Genomic DNA, 22,431 nt, shown 5'->3' on the forward strand with positions numbered 1-22,431 from the left:
TACAGAAAGTAAGATTATATAATTTACGACAAGTTTTGGTGACTTTTTTGGGGAAAAGATCGTGCAACGAATTAGAGGAAACTCAAATGAAATCAGTCAACTTAAATATCCATAAAAGAACATATTATAATTGTAGTCAATTTCCCAACTGCGCCGCAATAGACAAGACTATTATAAGAGTGAACTCCCTTAATTGAGCATATGACTGCTTGGGTTTTGAGATTTTCAATAAAATAACTGAATGTCCATGATTCGCTTCAGTACTCAGACAGCCCTGCGCTCCACACTGAACACACTATTAATAACTGTGGACCTGAAATGCAACAAAAAATCAATGGCTCCAATGGAAGCTGTGTGATTTTGATTTGTAGATTATTGCAGCCCGGGGCATCAGACTGCTAGCTGTACTGCCGTCAGTCAACCCTTTAATTACAAACGAGGAAAACTCATCATGTTTTTTTTTCCCAAGCAGTGGTTGATAACAGCTGTGCTAGAGACACAGCTGGCTATCTGATTTGTTACTGCTAATTTTGCTGCCAAATATTTTTATGAAGACTGTGTAGGCATTGACACCTGTTCTCTTGGCCAGACGGGCCTGGAAGGCTTCCTAGTACAAATCAATTACAAGTAAAGCACACAAAGTGATGAACAAGATTCATATTCAACGCTTTATGCTTTACTTTATGCCTTTTTTTTATAATTGGTAGTGCTGATGCAAGCAGACTATAAAAGATCGGCATTAGAAAGGTTTATAGCACACAGAGGAATATGGATGAAAATATATTTCATTATTCAAAAGTAAACTGCGCTTAAAACTAGTTCGTAGAAACACATGGAAGAATATATTGCAAGTTAATTTGATGGGTCTCAAGGAAACTGGATTCTATCCCAGGGGTCTCAGGAGGCAAAGAGGACACCTTCCAATCCACTGCATGGCACAATCACACACACCAGCAAACAGGGCAGTTTCAAGGACTCATACCCCTAACCCTGGAGGTTTGGGGCAAACATCAAACCACTAAGCCTTTATTGTCACACAAAATATATTGGAATCACAAGCTTTCTTTCACTGGAAAGCCCTGATATACTTGATATACTGTATAATCAAATCCCTCAGTAGATAGGTCATGTTGAACCTGTCATTTTTTGGCCGTAGTCTCTTTTGTGCTTACCATGTTTGGAATGAGTTTTTATTTTGAGTTACTGTAGCCTTCCGGTCAGCTCGAACCAGTCTGGCTAATCCTCTTTGCCCTTTTCCTCTTCCTCTTCCTCTCACTCCATTTTGTGAAAATCACACTTCAGATCGACTCAAATCAGCACATCTACCCCCTACCCCCCACCACCACCACCACCATTCCATGCTTCTCATAGATCTCATTTCTCCATTTTTAATGTAGAATTGTTTTGCATCACACTGCTTCTACATGATTATCTGATTGGATGATTGTGCAAAAACAGGCACACACAGGTTCACACACTCACACACACCTAGGGGATATTAAGCACAGCCAATTTACCTGCCTGCATGTTTTTAAGAGAATTTGGAGGAAATCCATGAGGTTGAATATGCATGAATCCTCACAGAAGCTTTTGTAACACAAGCTCAGTATCGAACAGGGAGCCCTGAAGCTATGAGATGGCAGAACTAGCCACTGCACCATTGTGTTTCTTCTTGAATATGAAAACATCTTTATTTCTTTGAATATTGTCTGTGTGGGGTTGAACATCTGGGCCCGAAAAAAGATCGACATATTTTAGAGTTTTAAAAAGAAATATCCACACCACTCTATACTGTACGTGCTCTTGCACAGCCCATGCTAATGACCTTACCAGAGTTTCTAATTAACATGCAAAGCAGTTCTGTCCAATCTCAACTCTCATTTTTTTTCTGTGCAGCTCACTGACATATAATTCACATTAGCACCACTGCTGCCTTCTAATGGAGATGAAGAGGCTAACAGCATGTTCTCGGTACTTTCTAAAGAGAACTACAGCAAGACAGAGAATACGCTAAATAAATACTGAAAAAGAAATGTGGTAAGAAATGTGTTTTCTCAGCAAGTGTCTGTCTCAGGCCATATGACACAATGTTAATTCAGGTCATAATGAGTAAGCATGGTGCATTTTAAGTCTGATGCACAAGCAAGCTTATAATTACCACATTTATGTCATTAACTCAGAGAGAGTTTTTCTCCGCTCCGTTCTCTTGCACTCCTCTTATTTTCTTTTTAAAACTGCACTTACTGCCTTTTCACATCATTTTTCTCTATCCATCTCACGCCATGTGCAGCCATCTTAATTATAGACGTGGGCTAATTTTTTTTAACTTGACACATTTCACAGGCTCAAAATGGAGGAGCCATTTTGCTTAAAATGTTCATCTAAAATGTTACAAAAGGCTTCTTGACACTAGCAGTGCTTCATTCAGTATCGCCCCAATTTCCAAGCTCATGCTGCACAGATACAATTCTTACATCCTTTTATTTGTGATCACTGTCATATTTAAACAAATCGCTTAGAAAGAATACATTATAAAAAACGGTGCATTGGTGTACTGTTCTTTCCCGAGTGTGACAATACTGTGCACTGTTACAGAAAGGAAATTTCCACATGAGGATGGGTTCCCATTTTGAGTTCCACTCAAGATTTCATCCTCATGTTTTTTCAGGGATCTTTTCTTTGCCTCACTGGGTTTAGATATAAATTCAATTGTAACATATTTACTTCTGCATCTATATATTCTTGTAAAGCAGCTTTGTGGAGAATGTCCATTGTTAAATGTGCTATACAAAAAAATTGAATCAAATTGAATTGAATTGAAGACATTCTTGAATTTCCCCCAGGATAAAAAAACCAGGATATATCTATCTACCTACCTACCTACCTACCTACCTACCTACCTACCTACGTACCTATGTACCTACGTACCTACCTACCTATGTACCTACCTACCTACCTGCCTATGTACCTACCTACCTATATATCCTTATGATCAACCACACTGAAAATTCACATAATGTTTTCTCACTGATATTTTAGCGGAAAAATAACCAGCTGGTTTACAGGATTTCTAATATATGGATTGATTTAATGTAGCCACAAATGCAGGGACCGTTTTCTTTACAAATAAATAAGGACTCATGATTATCGTCATAAATCGAAAGTCGAAATGAGCTACAGTATTTGTTTACAGTGTTAACTTGGCTTTCTTATGACTGAATGGCTTATTTATCTAGCAATGCTAGTGCTGGAACTTGAAGGTCATAAAAGCTAATTAGTTTCCCCATAATTCAGTATGAGCTGAATTTCCTGTGTTTATAATATAATACCTCGGATTTCCAGAAGTTTAATGTCCGAGTGCTAGCTCTAGGTAACAAGCTAATTGAAGTTGCGCTACTGTAAGTTTATAGGTTGAAAAAGATAGACTCATATATTGGCAAACTCTTGCCTAACTCACCTTTAAACCTACTTTGAAAAAAAGTAAAAAAAAAAAAAAAGTAAAAAATAATAAAAATATAAGAAACACAGTAGAATGCGTTATTTTTATATATTGTGTCGATTTCAGTTTGCTTTTCCACAAAAATTCTTATAGAGTCATTTCTAATAAAAGTCCTTGTGTGGCAAATAAAAAAAACAACAACACAACCTTATATATTGACCCAAATGTGAGGTTTAACTGAAGTAATGTCACATTTTTGTTACACAAAATGTTACACAAAATAATGAAACTCCTCTTTCAAAAAATTCAGAGCAATTTGGTCAAAGCCAAATTCTAAATACATAATGTCTATACTTACAAATATGTCTGTTTGGAGATATGGTCATGTTTTCATTCTCTTCACTGCGAGTTCTATACTCTATATGGCAGTGGATGTGAAAGAAAATGAAATCGTAAATCATTAATATAATTATGTCAAAGTTAGCTCCAAACAACACCAGAGACACAATACATTAATGGAAAGTCACTGTTATATGTCATAATAAATTTATTAAACAAGTCAGAAAAAATAAATGAAAACAAGAAAAAAAATAAGAAAAAAAAAGATTTATAAGAAACATCCGACAGCTGAAAAAACGATCTGAAAGACTTCTTTAAACAGCGGATCAAACTGTTCCCTCTTAGATTTAATGCTTAAAGCAACTCTTATATTGCTTCTTTTATTTTCAGACAACAAAGACACACACAAGCCATTCCACCATAGCATTAGCATTGTTGCTTAGTGATTTTTGGTTTCATGGCTACAGTATTAACACATATATAGTTCCAGTCACCATAGCTGTCCCTAAGTGCATGAACCCCTGTGCTATTAGGCCCTGATTCTATGAGCTAATACTTCATAAAAGTGCCAATAAATTTAGTCGACTTGGTCTTCAATTGGATTTGCTCATTCATTTTCTACCGCTTATCCGAACTACTCGGGTCACGGGGAGCCTGTGCCTCAGGCGTCATCGGGCATCAAGGCAGGATACACCCCGGACGGAGTGCCAACCCATCACAGGGCACACACACACTCTCATTCACTCATGCAACTTTTGATAATTCGATTAATTAAATCTGTCATGCACAATGGCTGATTACATCTATCAGCTTCTTAGCATGATTGTAGCTACACAACCTTTAGAAAAGTTGTACACTTCTGCAGCAGATTTAAAAATGTTTCTTTAAAAGAAAAAACACTTTTCTCTGTACTTTCATATGAACATTGCATGGACAAAATGACCGCATTTGGTGACAACTCAAAATGCTAAAAGATATCTTTCTCAGAGAAAAAAGTGGAAGTTATTAAGACTCAAGCCCATGCCAATAAAAGATGTAGACTATATTACTTAACAGCATAGCAAATTTCTTGGGAAAAAAAAAAAAACAGAGAAGGTGAAAAGAAAAGGTTCTGACCTAACAATGCAGACAAATATATATATATATCCACTGTGTAGCAACTCTTGGCCAGAAATTCCTCTCACACCAAATCTTCCTCCCTGTGCTAGAAAAACAGGAGGGTGTTATAGGAATTCATGCAACACACTCGGGAGTATACAGCCCAGTGCAGCTTGAGACATACAGATTGGTCACTTAGTGTTGGCTCTAATGAAGTGTTGCACAACACTGACTAAAGATGCTGCAGCAAGCTGAGCAGATTTCTACACCGATCAGCCGTAACTTTCAAACCACCTACAGGTTTAGCGAGTAACATTAAGATGAAGTTGATTATTTTATTACAATAGCAACTGGAAAGTGGTAGCAAGAGAACTGTCGGTTCTTAAACTTGCTATTTTGGAAGCAAGAAAAATGGGCACATGTAAGGAACTGAATGGCTTCGACAAGAGCCAGACTGAGGACTTGACGACTGAGTCAGAGCTTCTCCAAAACAGCAGGTCTTGTGGGTGTTCCTGGTATGCAGTGGTTAATATCTAGCAAAAGTGGTCCAAGGAAACAGATATGGGCAATTTTCTTCTGTGAAAGCTTGGGTCCTGGCATTCTTGTTGATGTTACTCTGACTCATACCATCTACCAAACCATTGTTGCAGATCAAGTATAGTCTAATTTCCTTTCTACAACAGTTTGTAGTTGAGTGGAATTAAGCAACCAAGAGCTCCTGAGATCAGCGCAATTGCTGGAATAATTTTAGGAACACACCAGTGTTCAAGGTTCGATCTGTGGGATGCACCGGACAAAGTCTCATAGATAGAGGATGACAATTTCAACCTGACAGCAGAATCCAAATAGAGTTTTAAATTATATGATTTGAAGAAGATAAATAAATATAAAAAAATTATGCAAACAAGAATGAAGAATTACACCCATTTATTCCAGGAGTATGGAGAGGATAGAATTTTATTTTTTTTTAAATTATGATGATTTTCATTAATACCACATACTGTAAAATTGCTTAAATGAATAATTTACAAACCCATTTGTATCCATCTCATTAAATAGGGCCAAATTTAGCTACATTTATTTTATCGTATTTTGAAAAGTGCATTTCGAAACCAACTGTCCTTGTTTAAACTAACTGGGGCTCACAGAGCTTTACGGATATACAGTACAAAGTGATTCCCTTGTCATTGTATAACATCAAATGGTTGACATATCCTGAGTGAACCACACTGAGGGATGCTACAAATAGGCAACTATTTTTCAGCTGCTAACCAAAAGAAGTCATGTTGGTGTGAAGGTGAAAGAGATTGCAGTCATGATGCCTTTTGTGTGCAGCGAGAGTGGAGAGTTTAAGGAGTGGCAGGCATTTAGTTAGAGATTATCTTACACTTTTGTTGCCTCCAAGGTTTTAATGCATCCTGCCTGTCAATGTCAAGGTCTGTGAAAGGCCTGTCTCTTAAAGAGAATGGGGGAAAACCCTTAAAGCACCTGAAACCGTGCAACCGTGACCTGGAGTGACATCTCCCCAAGCAATGCGGGAAAAGATTTGACCAATATGATAGAGCTCTTCTAACGATCCGACATTTACCTTTCACTATACTGTAGTACAGATACAGAGTTTTATCTAGAGTTGTTTTATCTATTTAATCATTTTAAATTCGTACAAAGATTTCCTGAAAATAAATCTAACTGCGTGGGTGGCATTTATAGTATGTAAAGTATAGCTCAAGGAAGTTTACATATGTTTATTCACTTCAATCCATTCTTTTGCAGGTCCCCAATGATAGCTATTGTTTAAAAAAATCATCTGTTTTAATCCGAATGTTCTTCATAACCTTTAGAGATCATGGTACTGAATCATACGAGAGATTTTCTGCAGGAATACACTGTGTGTCATCTCTCATGATTGTATAAAGCTCAAAAACATGATTCATTGTCTTCCTTCACTGCTTCCTTCAATGTAGATATGTGTAACTGTGTTTAAAGGGATGAACAAACCAGTAGCCCGGTGGCACGGGAAAAGCAGACATCTTGTCCAGGCTATGAGTTTTTTAATTAATATCGTTGCTGGACAGACAAGAAAGTATAACAAAAATGGACTATCATGGAAAAGATTTTTTAAAAATTAAAGGAAAAATTTATAACAAATCCTTTCCATCCTTCCATCATGTGATTGGTGTTCTTTCTTTAAAGTAAAGGAACTTCATAAAATCTCACTGTCTTATACTGTCAGTATTTAGTAAATTGTTGTTAGGCTGAAAAAGGAAGTGACTGTGAATAATTTGCTAGTTAGCGTGTCTGATGAATTTAGGAACATGCTAGCAGTGACAGCAATGCTCATGATGTAGCATATTTGCAGCAGGAACACAACAAATCTCAGACGCTGTAAATTCTTGTAGCCAGACACAGAAGAGATGAGAATCACACAAAGAGAGAGAGTAAGAGAGTAATAGAAACAGAGAGAAACTGTATACAGTAGTTAACTGTAAATTCATACACCTTGTCTAACATTTTAGCCCAGTTAAGCAGAGTTCCAGCCAAAAAGAACATGGAGCCGTGTGCCCACATGCCAGTCCTGTTATTTTTTGTCATTGTTGCAGCCAAAATATAGCTTTATTCTTTTTTTTATTCTACTTGAATTAGAATTCCTTCCAGTGAAGACATTAGTAATACATAATTAACTTTCATAATAACTGTACTCAGCAGACGGCTTTAACTTGTGTCGAGTTGATGTCACATGATACTGTACATCTCGGTAAAAACCTGCAGAAAATCTACTGTCATTTTTAAAACTGTAAGCTTCTCCAAATACTGCAGTGTTTGCTTGATATTGCATTAATTACTGCAATCCAGTGGGGAAGCTGATGAATGCATGATGTACTAAGGTTTACATTCTTACAGCAAGCTTCTTTGGCTTAGTAAAAATTAGTATGCAAAAATACGGATAAATAAACATTTTCAACAATGTAAACACTTTCCCATTATTGTCACATTTTGCTTAAATTGTTGTAACTGGTGTCCTTATTTTTCTGGATTTGTCTCTGTTTTAAATACTATATTCTTACACAAAAGAACTAATCATTTTTGTGTGTGATTTTAGAAGCTCTATGAACACTTCTTGAAAGTTACACACCTGCAAAAGTATGTCCCTAAACCATGTGACACAGCTAGGATCAGCCGTGACAGATGCTGTTATTGCAGTCGGTCGTGTAGCTGTGCTGCTTTTGTTCCATTCATGAACAAAGGAGACAGTTGCAGACATGTGCAAAGCAGCAGATGGGCTATAGTCAGTAATTCTATACCTAGAAAATGGCCAGCGAGTGTAGATAGAAGGTACATTTGATAGGGTGGTATCTGTCCTCACACTCGGGCCTCTTAAACAGTGAGCTCCAGAATTATTAGCATGTTTGCTACAGATTGGTAAAAACTAGTAATGGCTTTTTTTTTTTGCTTTTGTTTGAGGTGAGAAACAGCAACAAAAAAGTGGATTGGATATTAGAGAGGTATTTATTTGATCCAATCCTGTTACAAATGACAAGAAATTTTACGTATGGCATTAGGCAGACATCCTTATCCACATAAAATTATATTTATATAAAAGTATATTCATTAATATATGATATGGAACATGCTATTTGTGTGAATATGTGGTTTTTAGCTATAGATTTAGTTCGGTATGTTCTGTAAAACTTCAATTTTAAAAATTAATTAATTAATTAATTAATTAATTAATTAAATATACTAAATACTAAATAATATACTGACCGAATATTGGCTGTTAGTTAAGCTGCCAATCAAGTCAGGAGTCAGTTGTATAAAAAAGAAAGCCATTTCATTTTGAATCGCTGTATTCATCTAAAAATTTTTATTGAATTCAGTTCTATTTTTTGTTGTAATGTTATAATTTCTGCACTTTTAAGATTTTCATTTGACTCAGCGTCGTATTTGAGTTCATTCGTTTCTCCTGTCTCTGTTCTGTTTGTTGTACAAGTGGCTTCTTTGTGAGAGAATTCTAGGATTTTCAGTTTGTCAGATTCTGATCCTTTTCCAGCTAAATCAACATTGTGTTACTGAAACAGAAAGGCAGCATGAAAAGTAGCCATTTTCTACACAAAGGATTTAAACATCTCAATCCCACACATGACTAAGTGTTTCTCACAAAGCTGACTTTGAAATGAGCACACTACACTTGTGTGCTGATCGTGAGTGGGCTCGCTATTCAAGAGACTTCACCGTTCTGGCCCGCTGTTTTATCTTTCAGTCAGTATTCAGCTTTCCATCTAAGGAATAAAACGTATTGTAACAATTGGAAATGTTTGCTGATGTACTAAAGGGAAATTAGCATTTGATGGTAATATTTTACATGCTGACAACAAGTGTTCATTAGGGTTCATTTGGTTCAAATGTTTGATGATAAGTGAGATGTCAAGGGATCTGAAATGATAGCAAAATGTGTCATGTGGCATCATTTATCAACTGCCTCTTGTACTACGGTCACAAAGAGTGAGTTGAAATGAATGCAGTTTTCAATAGTTCAGTTCGGATTACATGAACAACAACACAACTCGCATTCTAGACATTTTTACTTCAAACTGTGAGCATTTGCATCGGTCCGCTTTTTGCACATCCTGCAGTAACGATTATGCCTATAGTTTTTCACAGCTTCAGTTTATAATATCTTTATGCTTCTTTCTTCATTACTATGCAGCAGTACAGCAAAGACATGTACAGATGTATTAGCTTAGTGTTTATGTGTTTGGGAAAGTCGTGGCCTAATGGTTAGAGAGTCTGACTTGTAATCCTAAGGTTGTGGGTTCGAGTCTCGGGCTGGCCATGACTGAGGTGCCCTTGAGCAAGGCACCGAACCCCCCAACTGCTCCCTGGGCGCCGCAGCATAAATGGCTGTTCATGGTGTGTGTGTATTCACTGCTGTGTGTGTGCACTTTTGATGGGTTAAATGCAGAGAACGAATTCTGAGTATGGGTCACCACACTTAGCTGTATGTCACTCCACTTCACTTTTAAGGTGTTGGACAGACTACTGAAAAGAAGGCTGTGAGTTTAAATCCCAGGTCCACCAAGTGTCCACAGCTGGGCCCTTGAGCAAGGCCCTTAAGCCCCAATTGCTTGTTTGTATAAAAGTGAGATAAATCCCTCATGGAAATGACATGTAAACAAGCAGTACTTGGTAGTAAAATAACACTACAGTAATCCCTCGCCACTTCGCGGTTCAAGTTTTGCGGCCTCAGTGCATCGCTGATTTTTCAAAAATATTCATTGAAAAATAAAAATAAAAATGGTTTCCCAGGATGCCAGACAAAGAGAGAAACTCTCTCAGAGGCTTTGTACATACCCACGGGCACTCAGACAAGGCACATGATTGGTTCCCGGCGCAAGATCTGAGCTGATTGGCTGCGCATCGTCGCATCCTCTCCCAACATCTTCCCTTGTTGTATCTCGCCACTCTCGTTCACACTGTCAGCTGTGTCTCACGTATTGTGTTCGAAATTAACTTTTCTTTAAGCCCTTAAAATGCCTCCTAAGTGCCCCTGCGAAAGATTCCTCTGGTGAGCCCAAGACGAAGAGGAAGATGATGACCATCAGTGAAAAGGTCAAACTTAGGGCCAATCCTACTTTGTGGATTTTCACCTATCGCGATTCCATTAACTGCGATAAATGAGGGATCACTGTATAATCAAAAATGAGGCGAACATGACAAATAAAGACTCCTTAAAAGAATAAAAACACAAAATGTGAGTTAACTTCACTACTGTTTATGTATGTGGACTGTGAGACTTGTGAACATTTGCATGGTGAAAATTCCAGTGGTTGTGAAAGAGGAAACAGGGAAAAGAGGATTGTATGCCGCCAGGTACGCACATGGGCTGTAAAGTTCATAGACAACAAAAAACAACAATGTGTAGTACTTTATTATTTAACAGCTATACCCTGGCTATAATTAAAATTTTAGCTGGAAGTGGAGCTTGAAAACAGGAATATAGCTTCTTAATGGTGATTAACGTGACATCTTTATTTAAACAGAAACTACAACAGTACAGAAATTAATGAGGTAGTGTCGTGTCATTTCGTATCGTGCCTTCGTGTTATGGATGTTGTTCACTGTAGAGGTTCGCTGAGCAATAACAGCAATAAGAAAGTGGTCGATATTATATACACAGCAGATCTCTAGTTTATGTGGCTGCAGCGATTTTTGAGCTTTTTACAGACAAAGCAAAATCTGTGTGACAACTGGAACTTTGCAGGAGAGGACATTGTTATGTATAATGCCATTTCAGCTGCCAGCAGAAAAGTTCACAAACTTTTGTTTTTTTATCATTATGTGTATGAAGTTGATGGAACTTAAGGAGCTTATTTTATAGGTGAGAATGCTTATATTTATGTATTAATTTGTAACTGATTTAATTGTAAGCATAATTGTGATGATGATGATGGTGATCATGATTATTATTCTTAAAATGCATCTATGAAATCCTTCTAGAAGGGAATCTAGTCAGTTGTGAACGATCGTGTTTAGCAATCAGACATGTTTTTGTCTGCAAGTCTCTAGGGCACCATTATGTGTAAAGATGCTGATCAATCCAATGTCATGCTTTACTCTGCTGCATTGACCTGCCAGAGGAACTGCTGTTTTTCAGGGAAAGCAATGAGAGCTTTTTGTTTTCTTTCTTTCTTTCATCACTTTTAAAGTAGATAATAAAAGTAGAAACTGCAGTCATCTGTTTATGCCCTGATTACTTTGGTTTAGGACAAACACTGATCATCTGCCTACTATACCGTATACTAAATATAGCAGGGCTGCAACAAATTTTATATAAAACATTTTTTTACCTTTTTTATAATAAAAATAATGCATGTCCTGCTCATTGCTTCCCTTGCCTGTGCTTGTCTAATAACTAAAGTCTTCACACAACATGCACAGAGCTTAAATTATTAAAATGAAATGGCTGTTCTTTTTCACTATACAAAAATTAATTAAGTATATATGCTACTGTTCAACACAAAGCAAGTGCATGTGTAGATATTAATGAAATGTTATTTAATTAAGTTTAATGTTTTAATGAACTTTTAATGTTCGTTCATAAACTTGATGGTTTTGTGCTTTAAAAACGTTTGACAAGTTTGTGCTTCATTTCAGTACTAAATGCAGAATAGAATGCCGAATGCACACTACTGAAAATATCTGCACACTACTGAATGTAGATGCACACTACTGAATGTAGACGCATACTACTGAATGTAGCTAAACATGTAATAATAATGTAATAATGTAATAATACAGCTGCAAACCACTGAATGTATCTGCACACTACTGTATACAGCTGCACAGTACTGAATGTATCTGCACACTACTGAATACAGCTGCAAACAGCTGAATGTATCTGCACACTACTGAATACAGCTGCAAACTACTGAATGTATCTGCACACTACTGTATACAGCTGCAAACTACTGAATGTATCTGCACACTACTGTATACAGCTGCAAACTACTGAATGTATCTGCACACTACTGTATACAGCTGCAAACTACTGAATGTATCTGCACACTACTGTATACAGCTGCACAGTACTGAATGTATCTGCACACTACTGAATACAGCTGCAAACTACTGAATGTATCTGCACACTACTGAATACAGCTGCACAGTACTGAATGTATCTGCACAGTACTGTATACAGCTGCAAACTACTGAATACAGCTGCACACTACTGAATACAGCTGCACAGTACTGAATACAGCTGCACAGTACTGAATGTATCTGCACAGTACTGTATACAGCTGCACACTACTGAATGTATCTGCACACTACTGTATACAGCTGCAAACTACTGAATGTATCTGCACACTACTGAATACAGCTGCACACTACTGTATACAGCTGCAAACTACTGAATGTATCTGCACACTACTGTATACAGCTGCACACTACTGAATACAGCTGCAAACTACTGAATGTATCTGCACACTACTGTATACAGCTGCACAGTACTGAATGTATCTGCACACTACTGTATACAGCTGCACAGTACTGAATGTATCTGCACACTACTGTATACAGCTGCACAGTACTGAATGTATCTGCACACTACTGTATACAGCTGCACAGTACTGAATGTATCTGCACACTACTGTATACAGCTGCACACTACTGAATACAGCTGCAAACTACTGAATGTATCTGCACACTACTGTATACAGCTGCACACTACTGTATACAGCTGCACAGTACTGAATGTATCTGCACAGTACTGAATGTATCTGCACACTACTGTATACAGCTGCACACTACTGAATACAGCTGCACAGTACTGAATACAGCTGCACAGTACTGAATGTATCTGCACAGTACTGAATACAGCTGCAAACTACTGAATGTATCTGCACACTACTGTATACAGTAGTGTGCAGCTGTATACAGCTCAAATCTACTGAATACAGCTGCACACTACTGTATACAGCTGCACACTACTGAATACAGCTGCACACTACTGTATACAGCTGCACACTACTGAATACAGCTGCACACTACTGTATACAGCTGCACACTACTGAATACAGCTGCACACTACTGAATACAGCTGCACAGTACTGAATGTATCTGGAGACTACTGAATACAGCTGCACACTACTGTATATAGCTGCACAGTACTGAATACAGATGCACAGTACTGAATGTATCTGGAGACTACTGAATACAGCTGCACACTACTGAATGTAGCTACAGCACCAAATTCAGAGGTCTATCAGTTATTGCAGAAGATTTATATACCACATTGCTGCTACAATGAATGCAAAATGAGTCACAGTTTTGTTTTCTGATTAGAACAGCAGCTTCTCTCCACATACTCCGCTTCCTGAGAACATATCACACGGTAATACAATATTGTCTATTCAACAACTTATGTAGACTGACAAACTGAGTGAAATTTACAGTTGCTCACTTATAAAGAGATGCAGACTGTTACAAGCTATGCGTACATAAACATCAACACACACACACCCACACACACACACCCACACACAACCACACCCACACCCACCCACACACACACCCACACACACACAGATAAATAGATGGATAGATAAAAAATGTATCTGAATTCTAAATGTATATAAACATTTCAAAGTCAGTGGAAGAACTCAAGGTCACAGAAAAAAGTTTTTATTTTTTCAATGTCACTGTATCTTTTACTCTATTTTTAGCGGTGTTTTAGTGATACAGAGAGATGATCAACCTCCTAAGACCCGAGCTTTGGTTTGGCCTTGCATTTTAGATGCCGTGATGTCCATGTATGTGGACACCAGGTTGTAGGAGGTTAAGTCAGAGACATTTATATGCATAGATCATTCACACACAATGAGTACCACTGTGTTAAATAATAATAATAATAATAATAATAATAATAATAATAATAATAATAATAATAATAATTTAAGTTTGAAGATATTATATCTAGATAATGTCATGCTTATTTACATTTTTATATTTGTATATTTTTTGCCTATAGCTGTACTGCTAATGCAATTAAATTTAATTGCAATGGTATCCAGATTAAAATAAAAACAAATGTTTTATTCTCTACTGTTTTCATGCAGACAAAAAGTCATTCGTTTGTTGTTTCCATGAGATTTCTCATTTTTCTTTAATTATATTTACAGTAATAACTATTATTTGAGTCTTGCTTCCGTTTGACTGTGAGATACAGAGGTGTGCAGGAGAGTTATATAAAGGCTTGGCTTCAAACTTTACATTGTCCGATTTCAAAACTGTTTCTAAGTGTTCTTTATACCTGCAAAGTGCCCATTCAGAAAAGATCATCCGTCACCGAGTACATTAATTAATCCGTCTAGTACAAATCTTTCTGGTTAAACCTACTTGGTAGCCAGGGAACTATAGAAAAAGGATGCCCAGATATGATATCTGCTTGTCCTGGCCCCCACACTACTGTTTTGTCCAGCTCTGTTGAATAAATATGGGTTAAGCTTTAGGGGTTAAGGGTTAGGGTTAGACAGTGCATTTTCAGAATGTTATCAACAATCTGAATAAGCATTACATTATCTGATAACCATCTAGATTACAGTCATATCCTGTTGTCATGTGATGTGAAGTGTGATAGGACATTTGATGGGTTATAACATGTGATCTGATGTGTAATAGGATCTGTTATGTGATTTGTGATATGTGAAGTGATATGTGATGTAATTCAATGTGATGTATAATATGTGATGTGTGAATTGATGTGTGATGTGATATACAAGGTGATGTGTGATGTGATACGTGATGTGAACCTCACCAACTCTCATACTGGTGCTTATGCCAAAGACTGAGCCCTGTACACTGGAGCCTAGATTTCCAAAAGTGGTCTATCCTGTGTACACTAGCAGGCTAGCAGACATACTTCCCAGAACTCCTCTGCACTTTTTAATAACTGTGCCAGATTAATGCAATGTAACTTAGTTCATACAGATAATGTGCACTTTAATGGCTGTGTCCAGTCAATAATATTAAAAGTTTTAAAAGGCATGTCTTGCGTTTGCTGAATATTGAATATTAGACTGCATAGCATGCTGAATATCAAATTCCTAACCTCAAGTTAGCTAATGTTTCACTTTAGCTTTATAGCAGATCTTAGAACGTGTGTCAAGCTAGCACTTGTGATAGAGGTGCACCTGGTAGAGGTTTTATTCAATAAAATATTCAGATTTTTATTAGTACAAAACAATTAATAAGAAGAAGATCGCAAAACCTCATTTTGATTTTCCTTCATAAATAATGACCTAAAATGACAAAAGGCAAAGCCTGGAGGATCAATTCAATGACATGTGTCTTGGGTTAGTGTATTAGTGCAGCAAACTAAGTTTGCTTGCAAAAATCAGTTCTTAACTGATGTATGCCTGATAGCCTGGACATGAAACTTGCTCACTAGCAAAAATGATGTTCTTAAACAGAGCTAAATTTAGGTTCAGTCTGAAATCATAGTTCTCCTCCAGGGCATCTGACCCTGATGCTGAATGACGTTATCATTCAATGCTGACACTCTGCACCAAAGAACAGAAATTATTCTTTATAGTAAGAGAGCATAGCTTGCAACAGAAGTGTTATTAGGTAACGTATTTTAGGCACTAAAGCCATTTATTTAGCAATTATTCTATTATAAACATGGTGTCAAGTAAAAACCCAGAAGTGTGGACTTATATGTATTAAAAAAAGATGTTGGTCTTTACAATTAATTGTGAAGAAAAGTTCACTCTGCTGTCTTCTTTGTGCTACAAAATAATTTGCTGTTAAAAAAAACTAGACAAACAAAGTAAGCATTAATTCTAAAGTTATTTATTTTTTTTGCTGTTCTATTCTTGTCTTTATTAAAGGGGATGTTGATTTATTTTTTTTTCACCCTATAATTCTCCTTAATTAAATCAAGGTTTATCTATTCAACATGTTACAGCAAAGCTTTAACAACCACAAAGCTTGTAAAAACACATTTTGAACCTATAAACAATTTAGCTTTTTAATCATTTAATGCTTGTTTTATAGCAAATTTATTAAACAAAATGAAAAGATGTCACACATCTGAAAGTTTCAAAGTGAACATACACTTTTCCACTAAAATGATTCATTTAATTAGTTGTTGTTCTTTGCTACTCATTCAAGAATAAAGATAAGAAAAGATTACATTTCTACAGAATGCTGTGTGTAGCTATAACATAAGCCTAAGTTCCAGTGATGCTAATAACTAGCCACATATGAATATAGCTAGCTCTTTAGCCAAGTGAGCTATTGCTAATATTTGTACAGCTGTCTATTTTTGCTATAGTGACACACAGAAATCAGAGTCTGAACTGTTAATAATGGTCCAATCATCATTTTTAAGACAAAAATCAATTCATGCTAATGTAAAGGTAGAAATTAGCTCATTAACTAGCATGTGCTCTAATGTTGTTTATTAGTCTGTAAAGTCTTTAGCCAAGAATATGGTTGGAAAAGTAAAGTTTTAGAAAGAAAAATAAAGACTCATTATTTTAGGATTTTTGAAAGACATTATAATGTAATGTTTCTTAAGTCATCTTAAGATTCTCATCTCATCACACTCAATCACATCTCATCTCAATTCACTGCACATGCAATGCAATGCACAGATAATAAGTGTAGTAATGGTTTCTGTGCAACAAACACTATTTAAAATTATACTTGTATAGGTGATGTTTGACATTTGCAAAGTAGAATTTCACAGATATGTCTTGTAATATTTCTGGAGTTAAATACTGTAAAAAAAATGCTGTCAAATATTTAGTAATTATATATTAAGTTCATATTTTCAAATATTCTGTGCCCTATCTTATCTTATTAACAATTTTCTGAGTCACTGTATAATTTCATTATTCAAATTTCCTTTTTTATGGAATACTAGTAGCAAAGCGTAACTGTGCATGCCAGTCAGTGATCTTCTGGAACTCCTCACCTGAATTTAACCCTTAAAACGCCACAAAGACACCCAAATGCTACAAAATGTTTTCTTCAGGCACAAATTATTTAAATGGCTGATATTCTTTTATTTGAGAATTAAACCACAGTGTTGATTAAGTCTAGAAGGTGTTGATTAATTTTCCTTTGCAGCAGCTCCTAAAATAATTGTTTCTTGAACTAAATGAAATTGATTGATTTATATTGATGAGCTCATTCCAAATGCTCATTCCAAATGCTTCACCGTTTGTATAGTAAGAACAAAATCACAGGGACTTGTATGGCAATGAATTGGCACTTGTATTTTTAGCAATGAGAAAATTTTTACATGACATTCTGTAACTTTAAATGTAACAAAAATAAAATAAAGCATTAGCCATCAAACTAACTGGTACATTTTCCACTTACACTAAATGTAATGGAGGTCTATTTCAGCCAAATGCTTTCCATAAAAAGATTTTTCCATGATAACTTCATGTATTTGCTCAAACAGCAACACACAGTGACATATATTTACGTAATAAGACATATTGTGAAATAGCGGAGGTTAGGTTTAACGAGTACTGAATCCAATGGCATAATATTCAGTCACAACACTGAATCATGAAATTGTATTGATTCAGAAGTGAGTACACACCTCACATATGTGTAAATATTTTATTAGATATTTTTATGTGACCACACTGAAGAAATGACACTTTGCTACAATGTAAAGTAGTGAGTGTACAGCATCTATAACAGTGTAAATTTGCTGTCAAAAATTTGGTCAAACGTGTCAATATTTTGTGTGTCCACCATTATTTTCCAGCACTGCCTTAACCCTCTTGGGCATGGAGCTCACCAGAGCATCACAGGTTGCCACTGGAGTCATCTTCCACTCATTCATGATGACATCATTTAGCTGGTGGAGGTGTGTTTACGGTCATTATCATGTTGGAAATCTGCCTTGCGACCCAGTCTCTGAAGGGAGGGGATCATGCACTGCTTCAGTATGTCACAGTAAATGTTGGCATTAATGGTTCCCTCAATGAACTCTAGCTCCCCAGTACCAGCAGCACTCATGCAGCCCTGGACCATGACACTCCCACCACCATGCTTGACTGTAGGCAGGACACATTTGTCTTCAACTGGTTGCCGCCACACACGGTTGACACCATCTGAACCAAATAAGTTTATCTTGGTCTCATCAGACCACAGGACAATGGTTCCAGGTTTCAGCAAACTCTGTATATGATGCTGACCACGTGCACTCAACTTCTTTGTGTGACCATAGCAAGGCCTTTTCTGACCGTTAAACCGCTGTATGGTTTTGGCCACCGTGCTGCAGCTCAGTTTCAGGGTCTTTGCAATCTTCTTATAGCCTACGCCATCTTTATGTAGAGCAACAATACTTTTTTCAGATCCTCCGAGAGTTCTTTGCCATGAGGTGCCATGTTGAACTTCCCGTAACCAGTATGAGAGAGTGAGAGCGATAACACCAAATTTAACACACCTGCTCCCCATTCACACCTGAGACCTTGTAACACTAACGAGTCACATGACAAGGGGGAGAGAAAATGGCTAATTGGAACCAATTTGGACATTTTTACTTAGGAGTGTACTCCCTTTTGTGGCCAGCAATTTAGACGTTGGCTGTGTGTTGAGTTATTTTGACGAGACAGCAAATTTACACAGTTACACAAGCTGTACACTCACTACATCACATTGTAGCTAAGTGTCATTTCTTCAGTGTTGTCACATGAAAAGATATAATAAAATATTTATAAAAATGTGAGGGGTGTACTCACTTCTGTGAGATACTGTAGATGATAAGATACCTACTATTTTACAGTCACGTATTTAAATTATTCAAGGGGGCAGTCGTGGCCTAATTGTTAGAGAGTCTGACTCCTACCCCGAAGGTTGTGGGTTCGAGTCTCGGGCCGGCCACGACTGAGGTGCCCTTGAGAAAGGCACCGAACCCCCCCAACTGCTCCCCGGGCGCTGCAGCATTAATGGCTGCCCACTGCTCCGGGTGTATGTCACCGTGAGTGTGTGTTCACTGCTGTGTGTGTGCACTTTGGATGGGTTAAATGCAGAGAACAAATTCTGAGTATGGGTCACCGTACTTAGCCGTATGTTACGTCACTTTAAATATGTATTACATCTATTAAAATATCATTTAATTAAAGTAGGAATACTGGGCTTTGTATTTATTTCTTTATTGCTTGACATCTTCCTTTAAGTGCTGCTGTTGTTACTGCATAATAGCACAATATACACAAATGTCAAGTGTGTACTTAATTAAATCCTATGCTTCCGGCAGGTGCTGCCTGTCATGGTCTATTATTAACAGATCACTTCCTTGATTAAAATATTGACTGTAACTTGGCTTGGCCCTGACTACTCTAATGTCCTGAGGTCTGAATTATATGTTCTTCTCTTAATGGAGCAGCTACAGTATATATCGACAATAATTGACAGTTGAAAAAATGAATATAATAATAGGGTGTTAGCGCGCTTTGTCAGAGGTGATCAGCAGCCCCTTGTCATTACCTGAATAGAAGTTCTGGTGAAAATCATAGCCCTAACTTTCTCAGATTTGTAGTTGTCATGAGTTATGCTACAGCATACAGCGACTCTCAGAGACCATTCGTTTTAAATGGCGACTTCCAGCGACATGAGTGACAGCAACCATGTAGGCGACAAAGTTGAGAAAAGTTTAACTTAACACAAATATGGAGCAAAGTCGTGTAACAACTACCAACAGAAGTAAAGACAGTAGAGTGCACATAATCTGTAGCAAACAAAACATAGTGTTTCTCCTTCTTCACATATCACAATATGCAGATACATATATATATATATATATATATATATATATATATATATATATATATATATATATATATATATATATATATATATATATATGAATATTATATATTATACACAGATGTCTAATTATACACAATTATACACAAACTGAATATTATACAAAAATGCCTAATTATGCACAATTACATAGAAACTCCTAACCTCCCTCTAGAATGTTTACTTTTTGAGCCAAGAAAACTGATTTGTTGTTCGTGAAGTGGAATGCTAATTGCATCCCCACACGGATAAGCGTTGTTACCATGGCAACCAGTAGTCGGAACGCATACTTGCAACTTTATAGTACAGCCACTGGAAGTGTGTACATAGCACAAACTGAAACAATTGGGGGGGAGGGGGGGGGGCAATAATTTATCAGCATGTTGGGTGGGAAAAAATAGGTAGGGAAGATATTTTGAGCTGAAAGGATCTCATGATTAAGTCACCGAAGTCATCAGTCTGAAGGAAAGGCATCTCTAGCAGACGTTCTAATCATTTTAGTTGCCAAATTATTGCTTTTAGACTACTCCATCTATAAATCTCCATCATTAATAATTGAAATATATGGGTACACAATTGCCCTTGAGGTGCCTGCATGATTTAGCAATATGGAATCTCAAGATCACTAAGCCCAGCAAATCACGTGTTTCTACTGCACTAAAACTAATGCTGATTTTAATAGACTTAACCTTCAAACTCAAACTATGGACTTCATTCTTTCATTCATTTTCTACTGCTTATCTGAACTACCTCGGGTCATGGGGAGCCTGTGCCTATCTCAGTTGTCATCGGGCATCGAGGCAGGATACACCCTGGACGGAGTGCCAACCCATCGCAGGGCACACACACACTCTCATTCACTCACACACTCACACACTACGGACAATTTTTCCAGAGATGCCAATCAACCTACCATGCATGTCTTTGGACCGGGGGAGGAAACCGGAGTACTATGGACTTCATTATTTTTATTTTTTAACTAAAATACATACTGTGAGAAAATATCGATCCAATACGGACATCCTTGTAGTTTTATGTGATACAAAATAATCAGGGATGTGACGGTGGGATACCGTGAAATATATTCACAAGCCTTATGATGACATGTAAGTTTTGTTTTGTGAATCAGCATCACACCATCGATATTGACTGATAATAGTGCTTTAATTTCCCTCACTAAATATTTTGTACTACCTCACAGATTAACAGTTTCAGATTTGGTACAAAGTGCTGCCTCATGATCCGTATGATCAGTAGAGGTTGGTTGTTCTGCGAGAGCTCATCATTCTTACCCCACACACCTAAAGTCCCCACTCAGCCTGCCTCATCATAGCTGCAAATCCAGAGGTCAGTGCCATCTGTCTCTAACACCAAAATGCTACGTCTCAGTCCTTACAACTGTCTCCGCCATCCATCATTAACAAACATGGGGATCTGCGAAAATCACTTTGAAGTGTAACATGAGCTTCCAGTGAGAAAGATAGAGAAATAGATAAGAAGTGTTTCTCACGCTGGTCATACTGTACTCGCTGTACATACAAACAGTACACAAGATTCTAAGATTCATATAAAGATTTCTCCACTCTCCACAACACCATTAAGGCAGGAGAAGGAAAAAAAGAAGAATTATTTTTAGAGGATGCAGCCCAGTTGGCACGACTAGAGCTGACACATTCCTCGACTGTTGTTTCCACCTGCCGAGGTGCTAAACCTAACTGCATGAAGACAGAGATGTGACACACACACACATACACACACACATGCAGAGTACATGACATTTTCTTAACACCACTCTGCAAAGCAATTGCTTCCACAGACAGAACTAAAAAAAAAGGAAAAGACAGAGTTCCAGTACAGTGTATACAGTGAAAGAGAGACTTAAAGTTGGACTTACTCAGTTTGACATTCATGTCAAATCCAAACAGGCATCGATCAAACAGTGGAGTAATCACTGTTCAGCATCAGTACAGACTCAACAAGCCCAGCACGATTGTAGGAGGCACTGCACACTCAGCCTATACCATGTCAGACAGAGATTAGGGGGTGAGAAATATGAACTGGACAGGAAGGCTGCAGAATAAGAAATACTGAGGGTGAAAAGATTTTATGTGTCTTAATGAAAGGACAAACATTAAAGAAACACAAATACTTTTTTTGTGCAAAGAAAAGGAAAGAACAAGCAAAGGAAAAGATTCGTACTAAACCTATTCACGAAAGAA

General features: G+C 37.1%; 1 protein-coding gene across 12 annotated transcripts in view; it reads right to left on the bottom strand.

The window, feature by feature from the left end:
* atp2b2 (ATPase plasma membrane Ca2+ transporting 2) overlaps window positions 1-22,431 on the bottom strand; it is a 159,450-nt gene that overhangs the window by 88,388 nt on the left and 48,631 nt on the right. For 9 of the 12 annotated variants that reach the window (XM_047809995.1, XM_047809992.1, XM_047809991.1 and 6 more), the window contains exon 1: window positions 22,107-22,233. The exons of the other annotated variants lie outside the window; for them this stretch is intronic. The gene's annotated coding sequence lies outside the window, so the exon portion shown is untranslated. Of the gene's footprint in view, window positions 1-22,106; window positions 22,234-22,431 lie in introns of those variants that run through there. 12 annotated transcript variants of the gene reach the window in all.

Source organism: Tachysurus fulvidraco, chromosome 2 (genome assembly GCF_022655615.1).
Source record: "Tachysurus fulvidraco isolate hzauxx_2018 chromosome 2, HZAU_PFXX_2.0, whole genome shotgun sequence".
Classification (NCBI taxonomy): Eukaryota; Metazoa; Chordata; class Actinopteri; order Siluriformes; family Bagridae; genus Tachysurus; species Tachysurus fulvidraco.